The sequence below is a fragment of the Loxodonta africana genome, chromosome 15 (genome assembly GCF_030014295.1).
Source record: "Loxodonta africana isolate mLoxAfr1 chromosome 15, mLoxAfr1.hap2, whole genome shotgun sequence".
In the NCBI taxonomy this organism is placed as follows: domain Eukaryota; kingdom Metazoa; phylum Chordata; class Mammalia; order Proboscidea; family Elephantidae; genus Loxodonta; species Loxodonta africana.
The window spans coordinates 26659718-26682851 of record NC_087356.1 but is presented as its reverse complement, the minus strand read 5'-3'; the positions used below and the strand labels follow the sequence as shown (position 1 = coordinate 26682851).

General features: G+C 45.7%; 1 long non-coding RNA gene across 2 annotated transcripts in view; it reads right to left on the bottom strand.

Moving 5' to 3' along the window:
* Positions 1-18401: 18401 nt before the first annotated feature.
* Positions 18402-23134, bottom strand: part of LOC111751574 (uncharacterized) — a 160753-nt gene continuing 156020 nt past the window's right edge. For both annotated transcript variants that reach the window (XR_010317949.1, XR_010317950.1), the window contains exon 3: positions 18402-18620. This is a non-coding gene — a long non-coding RNA (uncharacterized LOC111751574). The remainder of the gene's footprint in view (positions 18621-23134) is intronic.

Genomic DNA, 23134 nt, shown 5'->3' with positions numbered 1-23134 from the left:
CAAAAGTGAGTTTTATAGATTGCAACAAATAAAATGTGTAATACTGACAAAATTCTTGTAAAAATTACTGTTTCCAATTCTCCTAGTTTGTTAAAGGTTGCTACTAAAGAAAACAGAAGGACTCATCCTTTATCCTCAAATAATATAGTAGAGTTATAATTGACATTCCCCAAGGCCAATAGCTTCAGCCCCAAGTTATAAAAAAGATCAAAACAACTCCCACCTTTGAAACAAATGACTAGTTGTGTGCAAAGTCTTCTGTGTCCATCTTTGTTGCTGATGTCAGTTGCCATCGAGGAAGTTCTGACTTGTGGCGCCTCTGTGTGTGTAGTGTAGAACTGCTCCATATGGTTTTCAAGGCTGTGACCTTTCGGAAGCAGATCTCCAAGCCTGTCTTCTGAGGGGCCTCTGAGTGGGTTTGGACCACCAACCTTTCAGCTAGTAGTCAAGTGGTTAACTATTTTTGCCACCCAGGGACCCCTGTGTCCATCCGGTACCTCCAAAAATGGTGGCAGGGAGATAGGCTTATACCTCATTTAAAAAAGGAAAGAAGGAAGGGAAGAAGGTGGAGAAGAGAGGGAGGGAGACAAGCTTACAAGCATGTGGTGTGGTAATATCTAAATGTTATGTAACATATGAGGGACAACAAGGTAACCAATGACTCGTCTTTAGTCTCTTTGGTATCCTGAAATTTTCTTCTTACTGCTTATCTTAAATGGTAGTTCTCAACTGGGGGTTATTCGATCTCAGGGGGACATTTACAAATATCTGGAAACGTTTTTGGCTGTCACGATTGGGGAGAAGGTGCTACTGGGTAGAGACCAGATATGCTACCCAACACTCTACAATGCATAGGACAACCCCCTTGCCCTCCTGAGAGTTATCCAGCCCAAAAATGTCAATCAGCTGAGGCTGAGAGACTCTGCTTTAAAAGAACAAGAATTAGGCCTAACTCAGAGAATGGGGTCACCTCTGATAAAGACAAGCACCAAAAACACATTGGAAAGCTCCATCCGAACTCTGGCAGCAACTTGCTCCAGGTGGCTCTAATTTTACAAACTCTCTCCCTCAACACCTGACTATGTGGTTTATAACAACATCTCTCTTCTCTCAACATCTGTGTGGAGGTCTTTTCTCCATCTTGTTGGTTGTGGTCAGAAACCTTAAGGGCATTCCAGTACCTTCCCACATCACCACATGCCCATCCAAGGGCCGGCAGGCCTCATGCCTGCCACAGATGGAGAGGCGTTTGTGGCTCTGGGACAGTTTATGTCCCTTCTGTCTGACCTAGCAAAATTCTGGTCAGAGCCCTCTGCCTCTGAAGCAAGCATCCTAAGTTATAACCACATTCCAAAGTCCTCTCACCCTCTCTTGGCTGGGCGATCTGACGTATGGTCCCGGCTTCTGCAGGGCCGACTTATCCATTAGACATGGGAGGCACAGGGCTGAGGGCTCACGATTATTTTAGAGACTCACAAAAGTGTTTTAATTTTAACTACTTTTAAAATCAGAAGATATGAATATGATAATAATGGCATTGTTATGTGAATTGTATTAATCTTCATACCAGTGAAGTTGTAAAATACAATTTTTAATATTTTTACGGAGGTAGGGGTCCATAAAGGCAAAAGTGCCTCTGGTCCATGAAAGTCATAATGGGCCCTGAGTTTCTGGAAACATGTAACTTCGGCTTCAGCTCCACGGACAGCCGAGGGCAGGGAAGTGTGTCAGCAGGTGAATTGGGGTCATGGACCAGAAATAACTAAAGAAACTCTGGCAGTGTTCTCTCTTCCCCTTCCAGGAAAGACTAATTTTTAAAGAAATTGTTTATCTATCCAGGCCTGCTGTTTTCACCAGGGAATCTCTTACACTTAGTGTTGTGAGTTGACATAACCCTGCCTGACCTTGGTTCTCTTTCTGAGGCATCTGATATTGGATGGAGCCACCCTTAAAGGTTGTAAATCAAGCTAAATGACTGCTACAGCTTCCTTCCAACTGTGAGGCGAATTCCAGGGCCCTCTGCAGTTCACACTGGGCTAGTCTCTTCTTCAGGCATCACTAGTCCAAGTATTTAGCTTTTGCTGTGAGGATGCACTCCTGAGTCCCCACCTTGGATGATGATTTAATTTGTGTCATGTCTGGGTACTTCCCTTAGGTTAAAAAACCTGAGCAAACCTCCAAAGTATGCCCCAGACATGAGCCATTTTCAGATATAGCCTCTCTTCTTGCCACACCGACTTGAAGCCAACGTGGGAAAAAAGAAAGGCAGCTTTGGTGCAAGCAGCAAAGGAAAGCTATAAAGACCATGGAACAGAGAGCGGCCCCAAAGGGAACTGTAAACAACAAGAATGGAGTATTACCTGTCTATGATGACACAAATATGATAATAATACAATTATACCCCTGGGCTGGGTTTATGCCAATTATAAAAGACACACATATAACTAAGTGTCACAGAAGACTATGAAGAAAAAAAAAGAAAAAGGATTCATAAAAGTAAGCCAATGAAATGAGGAAAAAGAAACAGAGCAGAAGTATCAACAATATAAAACAGAATAATTTGACTGGACAAAAGGGTCATGTGATAATGCTAAAGGATACACCTGCTTCAATACTCATAAACCTTTGTACACCTATTAACGCAGTGTTGAGATTTATAGAGCAAAATCTGCTAAATACGCAAGCAGAAATTGACGAGAGTATAGCATTATGGGAAACTTTAACCACCCTGCCTCAACATTAGACTAATGAAATAACTATAAAAGCAGCAGGGTAGAACAGCTGGATAAAAAAGTTAATAAAGTAGAATTGTTGTTATTGTTAGGTCTGCTCAAATCAGTTCCAACTCATAATGACCCCACGTACAACAGAACAAAACACTATCTGGTCCTGTGCCATCTTCAAAATTGTTGTTATGCTTGAGACTATTGTTGCAGCCACTGTGTCAATCCATATTGTTGAGGATCTTCCTCTTTTTGGCTGACCCTCTACTTTACGGAGCATGATGTTCCTCTCCAGGGATGTCCAAGGTATGTGAGACAAAGTCTTGCATTCTGGCTGTACTTCTTCCGAGACAAACTTGTTTTTTTTTCTGGAAGTCCCTTGTATATTCAAGATTCTTTGCCAACACCATAATTCAAAGGCATCAATTCCTTCTCAGTCTTCTTATTCATTGTCCAGCTTTCATATGCATATGAGGCCACTGAAAACATCATGGTTCGGGGCAGGTGCACTTAGTCCTTAAAGTGACATCTGTGCTTTCAAACACTTTAAAGAGGTCTTTTCCAGCAGATTGCCCAATGCAATGTATTCTTTAATTTCCTGACTGCTACTTCCATGGGCATTGATTGTGGATCCAAGTAAAATGAAACCCTTGACAACTTCAATATTTTCTCCATTTGTCATGATGTTGCTTATTGGTCCAGTTGTGAGGATTTTTGTTTTCTTTATGTTGAGATGTAATCCATACTGCAGGCTGTAATCTTTGATCTTCATCAATAAGTGCTTCAAGTTCTCTTCACTTTCAGCAAGCAAGATTGTGTCACCTGCATATCACAGATTGTTAATCAGGCATCCTCCAATCCTGATGCTGTGTTCTTCATATAGCCCAGCTTCTCTGATTATGTGATCAGCAAACAGATTGAATAAGTATGGTGAAAGGATACAACCCTGACCCACACCTTTCCTGATTTTAAACCAGGCGGTATCCCCTTGTTCTGTTTGAACAACTGCCTCTTGGTCTATGCACAGGTTCAAAACAAGCACAATTAAGTGTTCTGAATTTCCTATTCTTAGTAATGTCATCCATAATTTGTTATGATCCACACGGTCAAATATCTTTGCATAGTCAATAAAACACAGCTAAATATCTTTCTGTTATTTTCTGCTTTCAGTCAAGATTCATCTGACATCAGCAATGATATTCCACCTCTTCTGAATCTGGCTTGAATTTCTGGCAGTTCCCTGTCAATGTGCTGCTGCAGCTGCTTTTGAATGATCTTCAGGAAAATTTTACTTGTGTGTGATATTAATGACATCGTTCGATAACGTCCGCATTCTGTTGGATCACCTTTCTTTGGAATGGGCACAAATACGGATCCCTTCCAGTCAGTTAGCCAGGTTGCTGTCTTCCAAATTTCTTGACATTGACGAGTGAGCATTTCCACCACTGCATCCATTTGTTGCAACACCTCAGTTGGTATTCTGTCAATTTCTGGAGCCTTGTTTTTCACCAATGCCTTCAGTGCAGCTTGGACTTCTTCCTTCAGCATCATCGGTTCTTGAGCATATGCTGCCTCTGGAAACGGCTGAACATCAACCAAATCTTTTTGGTTCGGTGACTCTGTGTATTCCTTCCATCTGCTTTTGATGCTTCCTGCATCATTCAATATTTTGCCCATAGAACCCTTCCATATTGCAACTTGAAGCTTGAAATTTCTTTTCAGTTCTTTCAGCTTGAAAAATGCCATGTGTTCTTCCCTTTTGGTTTTCTAACTCTAGGTGCTTGCACATTTCATGATAATGCTTTACTTTGTCTTCTCAAGCTGCCCTTTCGAATTTTCTGTTCAGCTCTTTTACTCCATCATTTCTTCCTTTTGCTTTAGCTGCAGTACGTCCGAGAGCAAGTTTCAGAGTCTGACATCCATTTTGGTCTTTTCTTTCTTTCTTTCTTTCTTGTCTTTTTAATTACCTCTTGCTTTCTTCTTGTGTAGTGTCCTTGATATCATTCCACAATTTGTCTAGTCTTCAGTCATTAGTATTTCGTGAGTCAAATCTATTCTTGAGATGGTCTCTAAATTCAGGTGAAATATACTCAGTGTTGTACTTTGGCTCTCGTGGACTTGTTCTAATTTCTTCAGTTTCAACTTGAACTTGCATATGAGTATTTGATGGTCTGTTCCACAGTCAGCCCTGGCCTTGTTCTGACTGATGATATTGAGTTTTTCTATCATGTCTTTCCACAGATGTAGTCAATTTGATTCCTGTGTATTTCATCTGGCGAGGTCCATGTGTACAGTCACCATTTATGTTGATGAAAAAAGTATTTGCGATGAAGAAGTTTTTGGTCTTGTAAAATTCTATCATCAGATCTCTGGCTTTGTTTCCATCACCAAGGCCATATTTTCCAACTACTGATCCTTCTTCTTTGTTTCCAACTTTCAAATTCCATTCACTAGTAATTACTGATGCATCTTGATTGTATGCTTGATCAATTTCAAACTGCAGAAGTTGGTAAAAATCTTCAATTTCCTCATCTTTGGCATTAGTGGTTGGTGAGTAAATTTGAATAATAGTCGTATTAACTAGTCTTCCTTCTAGGAGTATGGATATTATCCTATCACTGACAGTGTTATACTTCAGGATAGATTTTGAAATGTTCTTTTTATCCTTTTTATGATGAATGCAATGCCATTCCTCTTCAATTTGTCATTCTTGGCATAATAGATTGTATGATTGTCTGATTCAAAATGACTAATACCAGTCCATTTCAGCTCACAAACACCTGGGATATTGATGTTTATGCATTCCATTTCACTTTTGATGACTTCTAATTTTTCTAGATTCATACTTTGTACATTCCACATTTTCCTATTATTAATGGATGTGTGCAGCTGTTTCTTCTCATTACAAGTTGTGCCACATCAGCAAATGAAGATCTCAAAAGTTTTACTCCATCCATGTCATTGAGATCGACTCTATTTTGAGGAGGCAGCACTTCCCCAGTTATATTTTGAGTGTCTTCCAACCCGAGAGGCTCATCTTCCAGAACTATGTCAGAAAAAGTAGAATTAGTAGTATGTTTATTAATCCCCACATCCTGCAAACAAACAACACATGTCCTTTTTAAGCATTCATAATGCATTAAAAAAATGATCACATTTTAGGCCACAAAGAATACCTTAATAAAATCTTCAAAGCAGAAATTATACAGGCCATAGTCTTTGACTACAATGCAACAAAACTAGATATTAAATTGAAACGAAAAATTGCAACTACTTAGGAATTTTCCTTCTCCTGAATAACTGTTAGTATAAAGAAGAAATAAATTATGCAATTACAGATTATTTATGAAGTAATGACTATAAGAAAGCCAATATATCCAAATTTACGTATACCATATGATCATAATCATGTTTGCAAATTCCCTGGCTAAAAGATGGAAAGGAAATGCATGAAAGTCTTAACAATCCTTTTCTATGGGTAAAATTAGGGTGAGTATCTGTTAGGAGCTGGGGGACATACACTGTTGCTTCATTTTATATTCCCGACCCCTTGAGGTAGGAATTAATGCCTATTTTTATATAAGAAAAATGAGGCTCAAAGTGTTTAATGCTTTGGAAAATATCACATATTTAATAAATATGAAGCCAGAATTAAGACTATGTCCAAAGCTACACATCCAAGTTCTCTTTCTTCACCACACTTCCCTGCACTAGGGCCCTAGTTTTCTCCAAGTAAAACTGGGGGGCTATAAATAATTTCTAGGAACCCTTCCACTCAGCTCTTCTGAGAATCTAAAAAACTAAAGAAGAGACAGCGCAGCCCTAAAATTGCTTACTATCTAGCTGGGAAGATAAGGTTTACAGCCTGGAGGAACTCATCAACTGGTGACTGTGTTTTCAGGAAGGCACACCTGGAAGGGATCACAAATCACTGTGAACTGGACTACACATACTTCAGTCTGATCCTACTGGACACTTATTAGGTACCACCTGTATGTATCAGCACTGGGCATAAACAGGTGGGGGTCAGGGATAGAGAGGGCAAAAGACCATCTGCCCTCAGAGAGCTCTTCGAGGGGAGCTGGGAAATTTTCCAAATAACTTAATAAAACAAAAGGCACACAGTGGTAAGAGATATCCTGGAGCCTCAGGAGATTGGAGGATGCAAGACAAGAGCTGGTGTCTGAAGATTGGTACAGAACGGGGAAAGTTAGTCCAGCTGGAGTAGTGACATGGGCAAAGTCTAGAGAACTGGGTTCAGTGCAATACTCACTGAACACACCCTGAATAGAATTGAAGTTGTCTGTGCTTTCACCTAGTTGAGAAGTTCATATCCAGTCCATCCTCATTATTCACAGTAGTTATATTCTAGTGCAAACACTCATCCTGTGAACGCTGAGACATTGCTCCTAGGGGAAAAAAAAGGTTAGGTTTCTGTGAGCCTTTGGTCAGATTTTTGTCAACTGATCAATACATAATCTTGTTTTATGTATGTTTCTACTTAAAGACACCTTATTTAATGTATATAGATGATTCATTAATGTTGAACTCAAGGCCAACAGTACTATTACTCAGGCCTGAATGAGTTTATCTAACACATATTAAAGGCACATCACAGTCCTCCTGTGCTTAGGAACACTAGATAGGGCTTTAGCACTACATTTGGGGGCCAGTTTAAAAGTGAAATCACCAAAAAAAGCATAACAATGTGGAAAACATGGCACTAAATAGACCTTGAAAAGGACACTTGTTTACAGTATAAGAGCTAAAACAAGAAGGCAGAGCATCACCTTGTTCCACCTCAGCTGGGAATGTGCACATCAGGCAACTCAAATTTTTCTCTGCACTGTGCACATCTGAGAATGACCATGGAAGTACCATGAGTACTGATTTGGGGTTACAGAATCAGCGAATAATGAGGGTGAGCTGGTTTTGGATTCTGTTGTTTCAGGGTAAGACCCCACTCTCACCACCCACAGGGCTTCATCTTACCTATGCAAAGGCATCCGCAAAGAACAGGACGTCTCTAACAGCTGTGTATTCTCATCTTCTTTCAAGTGTTTTTGCCAACTTTCATATCACATAGTGCTTTTAGATACTATTAGTGTTCAAGGCATACTTTTGAAAACATAAAAATTTTTCTCAACATGCTTGATGGGATTAAAGGATTCAAAACATCTTGTGACCACAATAGTAGCTGAGGGTGGAGCTATGGGGGGAGGGGTGTCTCTGGCTCAGAAAGAGCTCAGCTCCTGTCTGTAAGGCCACTATACACCCAAGACCTCCTGGCTTCAGAGGTAGGGCTTCCCCTGCCATTCATCCCTTCTTGCCTGCTTTTGAGGAACCAAGAAGGCCCCAACATTTAGCATCAGATGTTAGTCCCCTGGGGCTGGGACTACGTCTCGATTGCCTGAGGCCTCCTGAGGAATCTTGTAGTCTATATTCTCTCACACTCGTTGGCATGGTTCCACCCACAGCTCCCTCACATTTTGGAGAAAAGGACTTAGCATTGCAGCTCCCAGACCAGGAAAGCAGGAACATTAGTTTCATGGCATGTTAGCGATCATCTGGCCCAGAATTTCCCAACCACCATCCACAGACGGACATGGGGCCAGAGCACATTTTTGACTGGTCTGCACAATTTTCTTCCCCACATTTCCTACCTCCTAAACCTTATAAACTGAAACACATCCAAATGGCTCCCAAGATCCACAGACATAGCCAGGGAGCCTGTGGCAATTGTGGCCCATTATTGCCTTGGTACTGAGCCCAAATCATGTCCTCTTCCTCCAACATGTCAAGAAGCCTGTGGAGGCTCATCCATCTCCTCTCCTGACTACAGTCCCCAGCCCAAGTCAAGATTTGCCTCACCTTCAGGATTTTGCAAAAGCTGTTTCCTTTCTTTACTCTTATCTGAATGGCAAAGTCCTACTCACCAGCGAAGACTCAGCCCAGGCGTTACCTCTTTTGGGAATCTTCTCTTGACCAGCTTCCCTTCTCAAAGGCTTAGTTGGGTGACCCCGTTCCATGATCCCATCTTATGCTACCCACCCCCTCACTGCACATACACTCACAAACATACACCCACACAGCTGTTATGATTCTGCAGGTGTGTTTTCTCCATCTTCCTCACCAGACTGCAGACTTCTTGAGGGCAGCAACTGGGATTGCTTCATCACTATGTTCTCAGGGTCAGGCATGGTGCCCAGTAAATGTTCTTTGAAAAAACAGGTGGATTTATAGATGGATGGATGGACGGATGGTTGAAAGGTGGTCCAGACCTTAGTATCTGTGGTAGTTAAGATTATGTGTCGATTGGCTAGGCCGTGATTCTCAGTAGTTTGGCAGATATTATGTAATTATCCTCCATTTTGTGATCTGATGTGAACAGTCAATCAGTTGAAAGGGGAGTTTCCTTAGGGGTGTGGCTTGCATCCAATATATATGTATGTTCTGGCAAAGCTTGCTCTCTGGATCCTGCATCTGACCCATGATCCTCTGACTTCCTGTTCTTGGGAGAGCCAGCAGCCTGTGGCCTGACCTAAAGAATTTGAGTTCGTCATCCTGTGTAATCTCTGAGTCAGGAGAAGCCTCCAGCCTGACACCTGACCCACAGATTTAGAACTTGCCAGCCTCCACAACCGTGTGAGCCATTTCCTTGAAATAAATCTCTCTTAAATATACATAAAAGCTTCACTGATTTTGTTCCTCTAGAGAGCCCAGCCTATAGATAGTGTCCATGCTCTAACAGGATGAAGATGGAAGAGAGTGTTTCTGGCTGGGACCCACTCAGGGTAGTGTATATATCCCTTTTTCTCTACTCCATGCTAAGTAAAAATTGTACCCTGCAATCAAAGTTGAAAGATTTGAGGACCATGTGCTTATTACTTCCCTCCCTTCTCCCCTTCAAGAGGGTATGATAGCAGCAAAAGTGGCAAGGGAGAATTTAGGATCCACTCCTTAGTTTCTGGAAGTCCAGAGGTAGCTACAGGTCTTTTGATGAATATGGTCTCAGTATCCAGAACATTAGTGTGCATGCGTGTGTTTGTGTGTGCGTGTTTGTGTGTGTGTGTGCGTGTGTGTGTGTAAATGGTCATGTATATGGGGCATAGAGAAGAACCTCAGACCATCCTTTTGTCCCAAAATGGTCTCAGGATGTTGTCAATCCTTAGTCATCCTTCCTTGCTGTCCAGTCTTTCTAATCAGCTATTTTCATTTGCTGGGATTCCTATTCCCCAAGTGTAGGTAACCACTGAGGAGCCTTGGGGTACTGATTAGAAACCCTTAAACACACTCAAACACATTTACACATTCATAACACTCACGTACACTAGTTCTCACACGCACGTTCACACTCACACTTTCATGAACACATGGGCACACTCACACACAGTTACACATACTCACGTACCCATGCACAGGTACTCTCTGGTTCTAACCAACTGGGTATCAAAGCACAGGGTCAGAATCCTAGTAATTCTCAAGTACAGAATTCCCTGGTTGTAGCTGCATCAGGGAACAGAGCAGAATGTCCTACCTCTTACCTGAGTTGAGGCAGAAGAGCTGAAGAATGACATGGCCTGTGCAGTGCAGTGACCTGACCCTTGTTAAGGGGCCCCATGGACATCAAGCTCTCATCAGCCTCACAGATCAGAACAGCCCCTCCTCATCCACTCTCCATATCTTCACAATGGTGGAAATTGCTACAGTATAAGACAATTAGATTAGCAAGCATCATTTTTCTGTTTTTTTGCTGCCTTATTGAGGTATAGTTTGGATGCATAAATTCATCCATTGTAAGTATACTCAATGATTTGTAGTAAATTCATAGAGGTGTGCACCCATCACCACAATCCAATTTTAGAACACTTCCATCACCCATCAAGTTTACCAGGTTTAGGAAGTCCCCCTTTCTTCCTAGTTTTTTTGAGCATTTTTTCACAAATGGGAGCATCTTCTTTTGGGAGCATAATGAGGCTCTTAATCGTTTATACCTTGGGGTAGATTAATTTAATACACTGCTTTTAAAAATTCATTAAGCAAATATTTAATGCTCTTTCTACCATAGGCAGGTACAAAGATAGGTATTAAGAGATTATCTCAAAGAGCTGAAGATTGATAGAGACAATATAATTATTACACAGTAGCCATGATGCCATTTGAAAAGTATTTAGTGGGTTAATAGAGGTACAAAAGGACAGAGTGCTATAAGTTCAGAGAGAGGAGAGCTCCATTCAGGGCAGGTGAGGGCAGTGGAATGTGAAGGCCCTGAGACTGGGGAGCTGAGAATCAGAGGTCTGGGAGTGGGAAAGGAGGCTAGGAAGTGTGATGAGGGTGCCAAGCCTACTGGAACATTCTGATGAAGCTCCTCCTATAAGCCAACCCCATCCTGTAGGTTCAGCCAGCCCAGACATTTTCCCTGTTTTCTCAAGGGGCTCAGATTCTCCTGTGTTCTTTGGCCAGCTCTGATGGACAACGGGACCCACTCAAGGGAAGGCAAGGCTGAGAGCTTGCCCAAGCCCAGGCCAAGACAAGACCTGCCTCTAGACATTGTCACAGGGGAGATGTGGGCCAGGAACCCTTTGAACATGACCTGACAAGACCCACTGGCATGACCCCAGAGTAGTCCCCAGCAAAGCCAGCTAATCCTTGTCTCCTTCTTCCTTTGGTTCTCACTCTCCTTCCGGGACTTGGTTCCATCTCATTTTATTTTTTTCCGCTATCCCTTGCCCCCACCTCTGCTCTCATTTCCTCTTTCCACAGTGCAAGGGAATTTCGGTTGGAACAGCCCGCAGTGTGTGGTGGGCCTGGGGGGCATCCAGAGGTCACTGGAGCCGGGAGGGCCCCAGGCAGGGGCTGAGCAATGTGTCACTGCCAGGGCTTGGCAGGGGCTGCAGCCCTGGGGGGTTGGGAGCAAGGGAGCGCCTGGGAGGTGGGAGGTAGAGGGCAGCTAGGGAGGGGTGAAGACTGCCAGAGCAGAAGACCTGAGGTGGGGGGTCAGGGAGGCCATCTGAGCTTGGAAGGGAGACCCTTGCTGACCACATCCTGTCCAAGCTCCCAGGGTCTTTGGTGGGTCTCCTGGCTTGGGAGGTACCACCTCAGCCAAGAATTCTTTCTTTTTTTTTTTTCATTAAATTAAATAATAAAGGGACTGTGTCTATCTCTATTTCATGTAGCCAAGTCTGAGACTCGGCTGATCCTGGAAGCCAACCAGGTACGTGGAAAGAGGAAAAAGCAACAGCCAAAGAAAATGAAGCGATGCCTTGAAGGCCAGATGGAGACCATGGGCAGGGAGCTGCAGGAGGCCCTGGACTAAGGAGCTAAGAAAAGGGGGTTTGTCTGGCTTCAGAGCAGAGGGGTAACAGCAAGCTGGGAGTGGGCAGCTGGGGGCTTGTAGACAGAGGTTGGATCCAGAACATAAGCAGCCAGAGCATGGATGACCCTATGAATGGAACTTCCTAAGGTTTCTCGTGGGATCCACAGACAGCAGGGAGATCACCAACCTGGATGGAGGGCAGGATGGAGACAGTGCTGGACTGGCCTGGTGGGAGGAGGGAATCATTCAGTACTTGAACCTTGACCCCCCAATCTGGAATCCCTGGCTCTGCTCAGTCAGGCTTAAAGCTCACTGTGACCTCTAGCTCTTTGCCCTGACCTCCCCTCACGCCTGTCTCCCTGTTACTGGCTGAGTCCTCTCTTGAAGAAACTTAGGCCTGGGTCCCAAGAAGGGAAATATGATGGTGGAATGGAGAAAGGAGCAGTGACTTCGCACTGCTGACTCTTTCTGAGAAGATACACATCCTACAACGTCTATGCCTTTAACTATTCTCATCTATCCCTTCTCCCAAACTCACTGCTCCAGCTTGAGATATGGCAAAGGCTAAACCTGGTACCCAAACTTGTTGTACGTGTTCCAGCCACTCAGACTCAGTCTCCACATCACAGCCAGAGTCACCTTGCTTCCTTGAAATACCACTCCCTGCCTCACATTAAAACCCATCAATGCTTCTCCGCAGCTCTCAGGTTTGAGCCCGAGTTCCCATGTATGGCTGGGAATGTCCTGCCTGACTGACTACCTACTACTATTTCAACACATGTTTTGACACCTCTACCTTGCACTCTTTCTTGTACCTACTTGGCACCACTCAGAACTCCCCAAGTGTTCTGTGTCCTCCCTGCCCCTACACTGGCTACTCCCTCTGCCAGGACAGTACCCTCTGCAGTGCACCTGGTAATGCCTCTCACCCCAGCACCAAGGACAGCGCCTGGCACAGAAAGTACCCAATAAATAATGATGAATTAATGAGCCTTTCAGGCTCTGCCCTCCTTCCCATCCCTCAGGCTGGGTTAGGCACCCGCAGCTGGGCTAGGCTTCTCTAGCTCTTATCATTTTACATTAAAATAGCCTGACCACTTATTTACATGATCATATTTTAGTATCTTCATTGATATACTTTTTCATCCCAATATTTCTCCCTCCCCCCTACCCCCCGCCATAGCTTTCTCCCATTCAAGTTAGATTGTGAGGCATCCAAGCCTCAGGGGAAGATATTTTCAGTAGAAAGGCAGAAATAGACCTCAGAGAGTTCAAAGCATAGACCTGGAAGGGATGGAAAAGTGAAGAGTCTACATACGATGCCCCAGATTAGAGGAAGGAGAGAAAGGGAGATGTGGGAAAAGAAGTGAAGCCTGGCCAGGAAGGAGGGCACTATATCCAGAAGAACTGTGTGTCTAGGGGTGGAACCAGTATCCAAAAATGCCCAGCCTCTCTCTAGTAGGCATCTTTCATGACCAACACCAGGCAGCCATGTGAGAGCCAAGTTGGTGCAACCGCAAGCTACCTGATCTCCATTTGAGTGGGCCCCCTAGGATGGCCTCCCTGGTATCTGGACAAAACCTGCTATAGGCAGCAGGCAGAATGCTGCCCATGGACCATCCAGAAAAAGGGAAGTGTCTCTCTCTGCCCCATGTCCACTTAATCTCCGTCCAACTCATCCCCTACCACCATTGTAACATCCCAGGGATGTTGGTCTCTGAACGGGAACATAGGAATGGAATGATGGGAAAGGAAGGTGGGAGACAGAACAGAGCCCACTCAAGATGTCCCTCCATGCAAGATAGCACCAAAGAACGCACTTCCCTGTTATACTCATCTTGCTTCCACACGAGACCAGAAGCCCTGGGCCAGCTGTATCCCCAGCTCCTAGCACACTCCCTGACACATTGCAGGTTCTCAATGGCAGCTATCTGCCCTCCCCCCACCCTTACTAACAGAACCTTAGGTCTGTTCAGGGAAGCAACGTAATTCATTAAAAAATTCACCTTCCTAGAATCCCTTGAAGCTAAAATGGCATTAGGAAAGTGTTCTAGATAATAAAATATATGTGGGACATTAAAATGAGAAATTATATAGCGAGTGGGCTTCTGAGAAAGCTTATTAAAGGGGCAGACTCAGCTGGTATACTCCTTTTCAACTTCTGTACTTCACCCAGCATCCTTCACTTTTTCCCTCTCTTCCTGCCTGGAACATGAATCTGATGTTCAGAGGTATAGGAACCAGCTTGCAATGATGAGCACAAAAATTTCGTACACTATGAACAGCAAAGCAGAATGCTTGAAAGAGCACGGGTCTCTAACAGCATTATGGAGACACTATATCAATCCTTGGACTTCTTATCTTCTGACTTCTTGGTAGTGAGTGTATCAGTTAGCAATTGCCTCAACAGTGCTGCATAACCATCGTCCCAAAACTCACTGGTTTAAGACAACAGTGACCCTCATTCAAGCATCTGAGAGTCAGCTGGTCTTGGGCCCAAGCTGCAGATTTTGTCTAGGTCTAGTCCTCCGTGTGTCTCTCATCCTCCTAAGACTACCACCTACCCTGGGCATGTTTTTCTTTTGGTTATAGCAGAATGACAAGAGGTCAAGTTCAATTGTGTAAACACACTTCAAGTCTCTGCTTGCATCACATCTGCTAACATCCCATTAGCCAAAGCAAGTCACATAGTTTTGAGTGAGAATTGGGGAAGTACACTCCACTTCTAATGAGAGGAGCCAAAAGTTCATATGGTACAGGGCATGACTATAAAGAGAAGTCAAGAATTAGGACAAATTATTACAAAATGTTTGCTGAATAAATAAATTTTGAGTGCCTGGTATGTGCCAGACACCATTTTAGGTGATTTGCATTTGTCAATCACCTCATTTAATCTTTGCCAACAATTGATAAGAATCAGGTTTAATCACATTCACTTTGCAAATTAAAAAAAAATTGACTCAAAGAAATAATACATCAGTTGTCAAAGGCTGGGGCTGGGACCGAGCCTCAGTTCTGAGCACCCCAATGCCAATCTTTATCCACTACGTCGTGGGTCCTCACCTCCTTAATTCTTTCCTAGGGCTTTCTGGAAAAGAATAGGTGCCTGGTGTGGGAAGGCAGCATTGGCTAGAATGTCACCTTGGCTTTTTTTTAGTGTATATCTGGATGGGAAGCCAAGGAAATTCCAAGGCACAGGTGAACCTGGGCAAAGAAAGGCTCTGAGAATACAGACTGTGTCAGCTGCAAGCAACAGAAAGTCTGACTGATTTAAAAAGAAAAGGAATTTAGAGAAAGGCTATTTGATGTCTCTCAGAATTGTCCAGAAGGGTGAAAAGACAGGCTCAGAAAACGGGTGGGAACAGGGAAGGCTGAAAAGCCAGAGCACAACCCAAAGCACCCACCGAAGGGGTCCTAAGTCCTACTAGCCCTGCACACTGGACATCGGAGCTGGTCCTGCCGTGGCTGCTGCCTCTCAAACCAGGCCTTGTTGTTGTAGCGGCCACTAGAGTTAATTCTTCCCTGTCCAGGGTTTGAAGTACAGGCAGGGTGTCTCCAGTTGGCCAGCACCAGTCAGATGCCCATGTCCCAACTGCAAGGGAGACTGAAAGTGAGTATCTGGCTTTGCATCCTTAGTGGGAGATGGGAACTGTCTCATTGCCTGGAGTGGATTCCAACTCAGAGCGACCTTGTAGGATAGAGTAGAACTGCCCCGTAAAGTTTCCAAAGAGCTGCTGGTGGATTCCAACTGCCCACGTTTTGGTTAGCAGCTGAGCTCTTAACCACTGTACTTACACGGAGACCCATGAATTGAGGATTCCCCTAAACACAGAAGGGGCTCAGAGTCTGGGAAACCAAAAAAAAAAAAAAAAAGACATTATGTCCCTGTACAGACTCAGCCACCAATCAGCTGTTAGTGTGGTCAGTCAGTGTGTGAATGAAAGGGAGGCCTGCCCCCCACCCCCGAATCCCATCCCCCATTCACACACCTCTGCAGGGGTTGGGCAGTGTTGAGGCAGTGAGATAGGTAGGGAACTGGAGCCTGAGGTCCTAGTCTCCAGGTTCTAGGCCCTGTCCTGCGGAGTCCTTTGATGCACAGCAGGAGGGCAGACGGTGTTTCATCCAATGATAGCTGGTTAAAGGAGCTTTAGGCGCCCTCGATCTCTAAAAGCCCAAGGCTGACGACGCTGGACTGCCGTTAGCCTTCGAGAGGGGATCTTGCCCTGACGCCCCCAGCCAGGCATAGCTGGTACCCCGAGCTCCTGGGGCCGGAGTGCGGACACTTTGCCCTGTCGGGTGCGCAGCTTCAGGCCCTGGGCTGCGGTCTGCTCTCCCAACCACCGACTGAGCAGCCGGGCAGGCCCAGCCGCTGCTCCCCCTCCCGGCCCGGGTCCCCAGCACAGAAGCCCTGTCAGGGATCGCTGCAAAGCACCACGTGGAGATCTAATCTGGGGCGGGGGCGCCGAGCTGAGGCGGGGTGGAAGGGGTCGACGAGAGGAGGAAATTAATGATTAAATAATGGGTTCCAAATGTAGCGGCTCCAGCGAAATCCCCAGCCGCAAGCCGGCGGGCTGCAGGCTCTCGGCGCGGCTCCAGGAGCCCTGAGGAGGCCGGAGCAGGAGGCTGAGACGCTGGTGGCGGCGGCGGCAGGCGGGCGGTCAAACGGTCCCGGCCCGGAGAGAGGGGTCAGCGGGGTGCCTGTGGGGCCCTGGTGATTCCTGATGACAGGTGGGAGCCCCGCCACTTGGAGGGCGTCCGCTGGCGGGGGCCTAGCGGGGGACCAGGCAGGCCTGAGGGCCGGCTTGGAGGACTTCTTGGCTGGTAGCTTGCAGCTGGGGCCGCAGTCCCTCTTGGCCTCCATACCCGGCACCCCCATCCCCATTCCGTTTCATCCCTTCAACGCCCCGGCTACCCTGCTCTCTTCTCTTCCTAGAGAAAGCCCCGGAACGGATTGAGGGGATCCCCTGCGCCAGACCATCACTCCCACCCTAAATATTCCCCTATGGTTGTACCCTCTTTCCTATGTCGTACTAGAACGCTTTGTGCCTTGTGTAGGGGGAGACAGTGCTCCACACTAAAACTTTGATCTTGACTAGAGCAATTTCTTTTGCTTCGCTGTGCCTCAGTTTCCCTCTGAACACCTTCTTCTAGGAACTAGAAAGGTTTTGCATGTTCCTCTCCCTGACCGATCCATTAACCCTTCACGGGGCGGGGTGGGGGGGGAGGGGGGTGGCGGTGAGTGTGCAGCAGCCCTGGGTTCTATATGTTGTTCTCTTGGAGACGACTACCTTGAGCCCTTGACACACTTCCTGCCCTTGGTGGGAAGACTCAGGTCTGGGAAGCTGGGGACAAGCATCTTGGCCAGTTGCTGTTTTCTGCCCCCTCTGGAACCCAGCTCCGAGTCTGAAATTTTCCACACTGAGCCTTTGGCTGCGTACCCTGGAACTCTTGCAATTTCCTGACTTAATAAAAACTGCTCTCCCACCCGGACGCCCTCCACCACATCCCCATAAGTCTTGTGAAGGTGGTCATCTCACCAGGGGCTCAGGGCCCAGTGGTTGGGAGCACAAGCCCAGGTCTTCAACCTTGACATTGAAAAGTGTACTGTTTGGGGCTGACTGGAAGCTCCCATGCCATCCCTCTGCCACTGTCTGCCAGTCTCACCCAGGGCCTCCCAGGAGGATGAGAGGTTTCAAGGCCCAGGAGAGTGGGGACAGGAAGGGCAACAAAGAAATCAATCTCCAGACAAGTTGGACTGAATGGTGGGAATAGAATTTCTGTGCACAAGCCCAACTATACAGAACAGATTTGACCTAGAGTTTGGGGTCATTGCCACCCTCAGCAACCAGATGGGGATGCTGATGGATGTCTGGGCCTGAGAAGGTGACACATTATGAGCCTGGGACCGGGCCAACTCTTGGAAAAAACTAGAAGCCAAGGAGTCCAACTCTGCTCCCAGCAATGCCTATATTGCTGACGCTGTCACAGGCAGCCTTGCCTGCTTCAAAATGCTGCTGCTTGTGGCCAGGGAGAGCTGCCAAGCAGATGGTTACCCTGCAGGTAAGACCCAAGAGGGTCTGGGCCCTGCCTTTTTTCCACCTCTGAGGCTCTCTAGAATGTTTCCTGTACTGTCTGGGGGCTGGTAGCCCAGAGCCCATCCCAGGCCAGCCCTGGACCTTGTCTCACACCCTGAAGAGCTTTGTGACACCAATCTCATGTCACTTTTATTGACTTCCATTCTTTACTACTCTGGGAAGGCAGGCCAAATAAACACCAGGCCGAATGAGCCCGAGGCCTTCCTCTCCCTGGGTCCCCCACACCGCCCCATCCAAGATCCACACACCATCCAGGATTGTGCGTGCAGAAGAATTTTAATAAAAACAAGCAATTCTGAAGGCCTGGCGGGGCAGGCAGGCTGGCCATGTGGACTCGGTGCTATTCCTGGGCTGCTAGGCCAGGAGGCTCTCCTAGGAGCAGGCGCTCCCAAGATAAATATGGAGCAACAAGAAGGCTTTGTCTTCTCCCTTTGGTGGTGGAGTGTCCAGGCTAGGACTTGGCCACACAGGAGGAGAGGAGAGGGCCTAGAAGAGAGGGGGCAAGAGGGGGTCAGAGTTGACAGGGATAAGGCATAAGGGTTCTTGTCCCTTAGGAAGCTCCCCGAGGGCAGGTGTTTAGGTTGAGTGTAGGCGAGCTTAATGGGAGTACATTTGAGTTGACTTTGCCACCTGTCTGGCCTCATGTCGTCACCTCGCTCAACAACTCCCCCACCAGCTCCATCAGGAACCTGCTGTTCCCAACATGAAAATCGGTCACTCAGCATCCCAAGAACAGACAGGGTGAAAACAAAAATTGAAAACAAAGCAATAAAAACTCGTAATCCCTTGGATCTGTGGAGATGGATCTTTCAAAAAGGAATTTAATTAATGACAGAAAAAGACCAACATAAACCAAGAAATCACACACACATGTAAAAAGTGTCATCAAGACCTGGAGTCCTGGCCTAAGAGAAGGGAAGTCTGGGCACAGGGTTCTGGGCCATCAGAAGCTGGGTCTGTGGGGGGAACCTTGTCTGCAGCAGTTTTAAAAGGTCTTGGGGAGATCTCAGCCCTTTTCAGGGTATGAGCCAGGCAGTCCCATCACCCCAGCTTAGCGATACCCCAAAACTACCCAGATCCAGTGTCATGACCCTGGCTTCCTACCTCAAGACACAGCCTCTCACTGCAGGGCAGTGAGGGTAGACCTCCCTAGTACCAACCAAAGCTCAGGTAATAATCTCTGCCCTTTCTGGAGAAGTATCTGACCTTTCTCACAGGTGCATATTTGTCTTTTTTTTTTTTTTTTTTAGCAAATACAGATCTGTTTTTGAGATTTCAAATTTTGACAAAATTCTCTTTGTCCAAATCCATCCAGTGCACTGCAGCAGGCAAGTCCGCCCTGCCCTACCCACCCCCACCTCATGCAGCCAGCACCAGCCACATCACAGCTCTGGTCCAGAAAAGCTCTCTAAGCCCTTTTTGCTCCCCTTTCTGACCTGATCCCAGTCTTTTCAGATTTTGATATTGTGACTTGTCTTGTCCCAAAGCCCTTGTCTCATCCTTCAATCTTTGCTCAGCTCAAGCTGGTGGCTTCTCTCTGTGACCAGGATGAATATTCTGCTGGCCACAATGCTGCTAGTTACCCTGGGGAAATGTCTGACCCACGTCAGCCTGACCCTCTGGGTACAACCCCTCCCAGGCAGCCCCTTTCTAGGTTTACCAGGGTTTGTAAGTGAGATCTAATTAATTAATTAATGTGATGGTGAACTCCTATTCTGTCCTCCCACTCTTGGGAAGCCTTTCCCAAACACCTAGGTAGAATCACTTACTCCGTATTAGCCCTTTCTTCGTAAGCATTATTTCACACGTGTGCCAATGGGCAATAATGGTCTAGCATTGTTTAACTCGGCACATAGTAGGTGCTCAATAATTGTCTGTAGAATTAGTGATTGTGATGTAAGAGTTTTCTCAACCTGGGTTTTGATCTTTCCACCTTCTGCACCTGTGGCTCTCACATCTAAGCTTAGGTGTCCTCTCTTTCCTTTCCCCATCAGGGTCACTCAAGGTTTCCCTGGTGACATCCTCTTAGGACTCTAGGGCTGTGAGGGCCTCTGCCTTCTCAAAGGCTGTGATCTTCTCAAAGGCAGGAACCTAACATTTTTATCTCAGTGTCCCCTGTCATGACATGGTACCTGGCACTCAATAAATAACTGTTGGATGAATGAATGCCTGAATTATCAAATGAATATTTTTTTCAGGGCCTTAGGAAATCTCCCTGGCTATGTAGTGGTCATTATTCATCGGGATTCTTCTCACCCTTATTTTTTCTAATTAACTTCTTCTTACTGATCAGAATCATGTCCAAGAGTATTTCATTTCCCTCAGTTGCTTTATAGGCCTTCTAGAAGATGAGTTTCCTCTCCTCTATTCACTTTTCATCCTTTCCCCACAGAAGGCACATTAGAGTTAGCTTGGAATCAGTCAGGATAGGCCGGGTTATAATATATAACAATGTCCCTCAAATATCAGTGGCTTAGCATAACAAAGTCTGAGTGACACTCCAGGGCAGGGCCTTCTGTATAATATCTTAATGTTGCACCTCCAATCAACAGATGCTTCCACAGCTGCCATAATAAGAGAAGAGAGAGAGGTGGAGAAATGAACACAGTCCATTATTTTCAACCAGAAGTGGTGCACTTCACTTCTGCCTACATTTCATTGGTCAAAGCAAGTCACGTGGCCACTCCTAATTTCTAGGGGATGAAGCATCTTCCCAAGTACCTGGAAGGAAAGGAGAAACAGATGTTGGGGAACAGTAGTGATACTTTCCACACCAGCATTAAGGTCAAATTCAGGCTGCAGAGGCTGTTAGAGGTTCAGTCCGTGGCTGAGTAGAGGGGATGAGAAACAGAACAATGGGACCTGAAACTAGGACCTGGATTTCTCAGTCACTCTAACCAACATTTCAGTCACTTCCTATGATTGTTTGCAGGATCCTTGAGTGATCACAGCTTCATAGTCACCATCAAGGAAAACTTTGTCAAACTCAGGCCAGTGGTTTTCAACTCATGTCTGTGAGATTGGGACCTGGGACCCAGGGCTTGAGTTCCTTCCCCTGGGAACCTCTCATATAGGCCTTGCCCCTGCTAAGGGGATGCTCCAGGGAAGAATGACTGGAAGGAGATAATTTGTTGGGTTGGGTCCCCTGTCCCATTCAACGCCTGCTGTGGCCCTTCCCATCCTCTGCCTCCTTCCTCCCCTTCACCTCTATGCCAAATGTTGTTATACGTATCGGTGCCTCTTCCTCTCTGGCTTTCTTGTCCAAGCCCTATGGTCTAAGTTTCTGAGATGAAATGTAGTGATAGGGCAAGAAAAGCAGACTTGAGCCCTGATTTAAGAAAAAAAAAAAAAGGAGAAAATTAAGCCCTCCAATCAAGGCAAGACTGGCTAAAAATCACAATATGAGTTTTGCTCCAGGGTCTTTTAAGAATCCTCTGCTGGTTATTTGAACCAGCTGTCCCTTGATTCTCTCCTCATGAGCCCTGCCTCCTGGCTTCTCTGCTGTCCTTCATCTCTTTCTCAGAGTACCCAGTGGGCTCCTTCCAGCCACTCTTCAGGGACAGAGTCCTGGGAACAAACTCACTTGGAGTCCATTATCCTAATGCCTCAGATAAAAAGGGAGGACAGAGGGTCTACTTCTCTCACCTGCTGCCTGTGGTCCTTCATCATCACTCCCCCTGAGGACATGAAGCCTGGTGGAGCTCCTCTCTCATCCATGATCTGGGATGCAAGGAATGGGAGTCTCACTTCTTGGCTGTAAATACCATAGCCTCTGACTCTCAAATCTGCTGTCACACTCAGAATAGTCTTCTGAGCTCCAGACAGCCTAGCCGATGTCTCTACTTGAATGTGCCACAGATCCTTCTATTTCAGCATGTCCAAAACTGAGCTCTTGGTCTTGCCGCTGCAACTGTTTCTCCTCAATGTCCCCCATTCCTGTAACAGACACCTCTGCTTCATGCCGAAAACCCATAAGTCATCCTTGACTTCTCTTCCCTCACCTCCCCCATCCACTCCATTACCAAGTCCTAGTGACTCTACCTTCCAAATGTATGCAGAATCTATTCAATTCATGTTTCTCCATCTCCACTGCCACCATATAGTCTAAGCCACCATCATCTCTTGCCTGCACTGCAATTCCAGTCTGCTCTCCACAAATCAGAATCTATATTCTTAAAATAGAGATTAGATCATGTTTCTACCCTGCTTAAAATCATTCTGTAAGTTTCCATTTGTCCTCAGGATAAAGCTCAAACTCCTTTACATGGCCCTCAAGGCTTTGCATGATCTGGTTCCACTTACCCCTCTCTCCAGTCTCACTCAAGCCATGTCAGCAAATCTTCATTTATTTCCTATCTTAATGCCTTTTCCCTTGCTGTTCTTTTACCTAGAATGTTTTTTTTCTGCCTTTCATCCCCTGGTTCTCATATTTTCATTTTTTAGGTCTCAAACAAAAGGTCATCTCAACAAAAGGCTCTCCCTGATCCTCACTCTAAATTGGGTCCTCTTTCTGTTCCCTCCCACCAATCATCTGTCAGTTTGTTGTACTGTGGTGGCTTGCATGTTACTGTGATGCTGGAAGCTATGCCACTGGTATTTCAGCGGAGCTTCCAGACTAAGAAAGACTGGGAAGAAGGACCTGATGATCTTCTTCTGAAAAAGTTAGCCAGTGAAAACCTTATGGAAAGCAGCAGAAAATGGTCTGATGTATTGCTGGAAGATGAGCCCCTCAGGTTAGAAGGCACTCAAAATACAACCGGGGAAGAGTTGCCTCCTCAAATTAGAGTCAAACTTAATGACATGGATGTAGTAAAGCTTTCGGGGCCTTCATTTGCTGTTGTGACACAACTTTAAATGAGAAGAAGCAGCTGCAAATATCAATTAGTAATCAGAACACAGAATGTACAAAGTATGAATCAAGGGAAATTGGAAGTCGTCAAAATTAAATGGAATGCCTAAAAATCAACATTCCAGGCATTAATGAGTTGAAATACACTGGT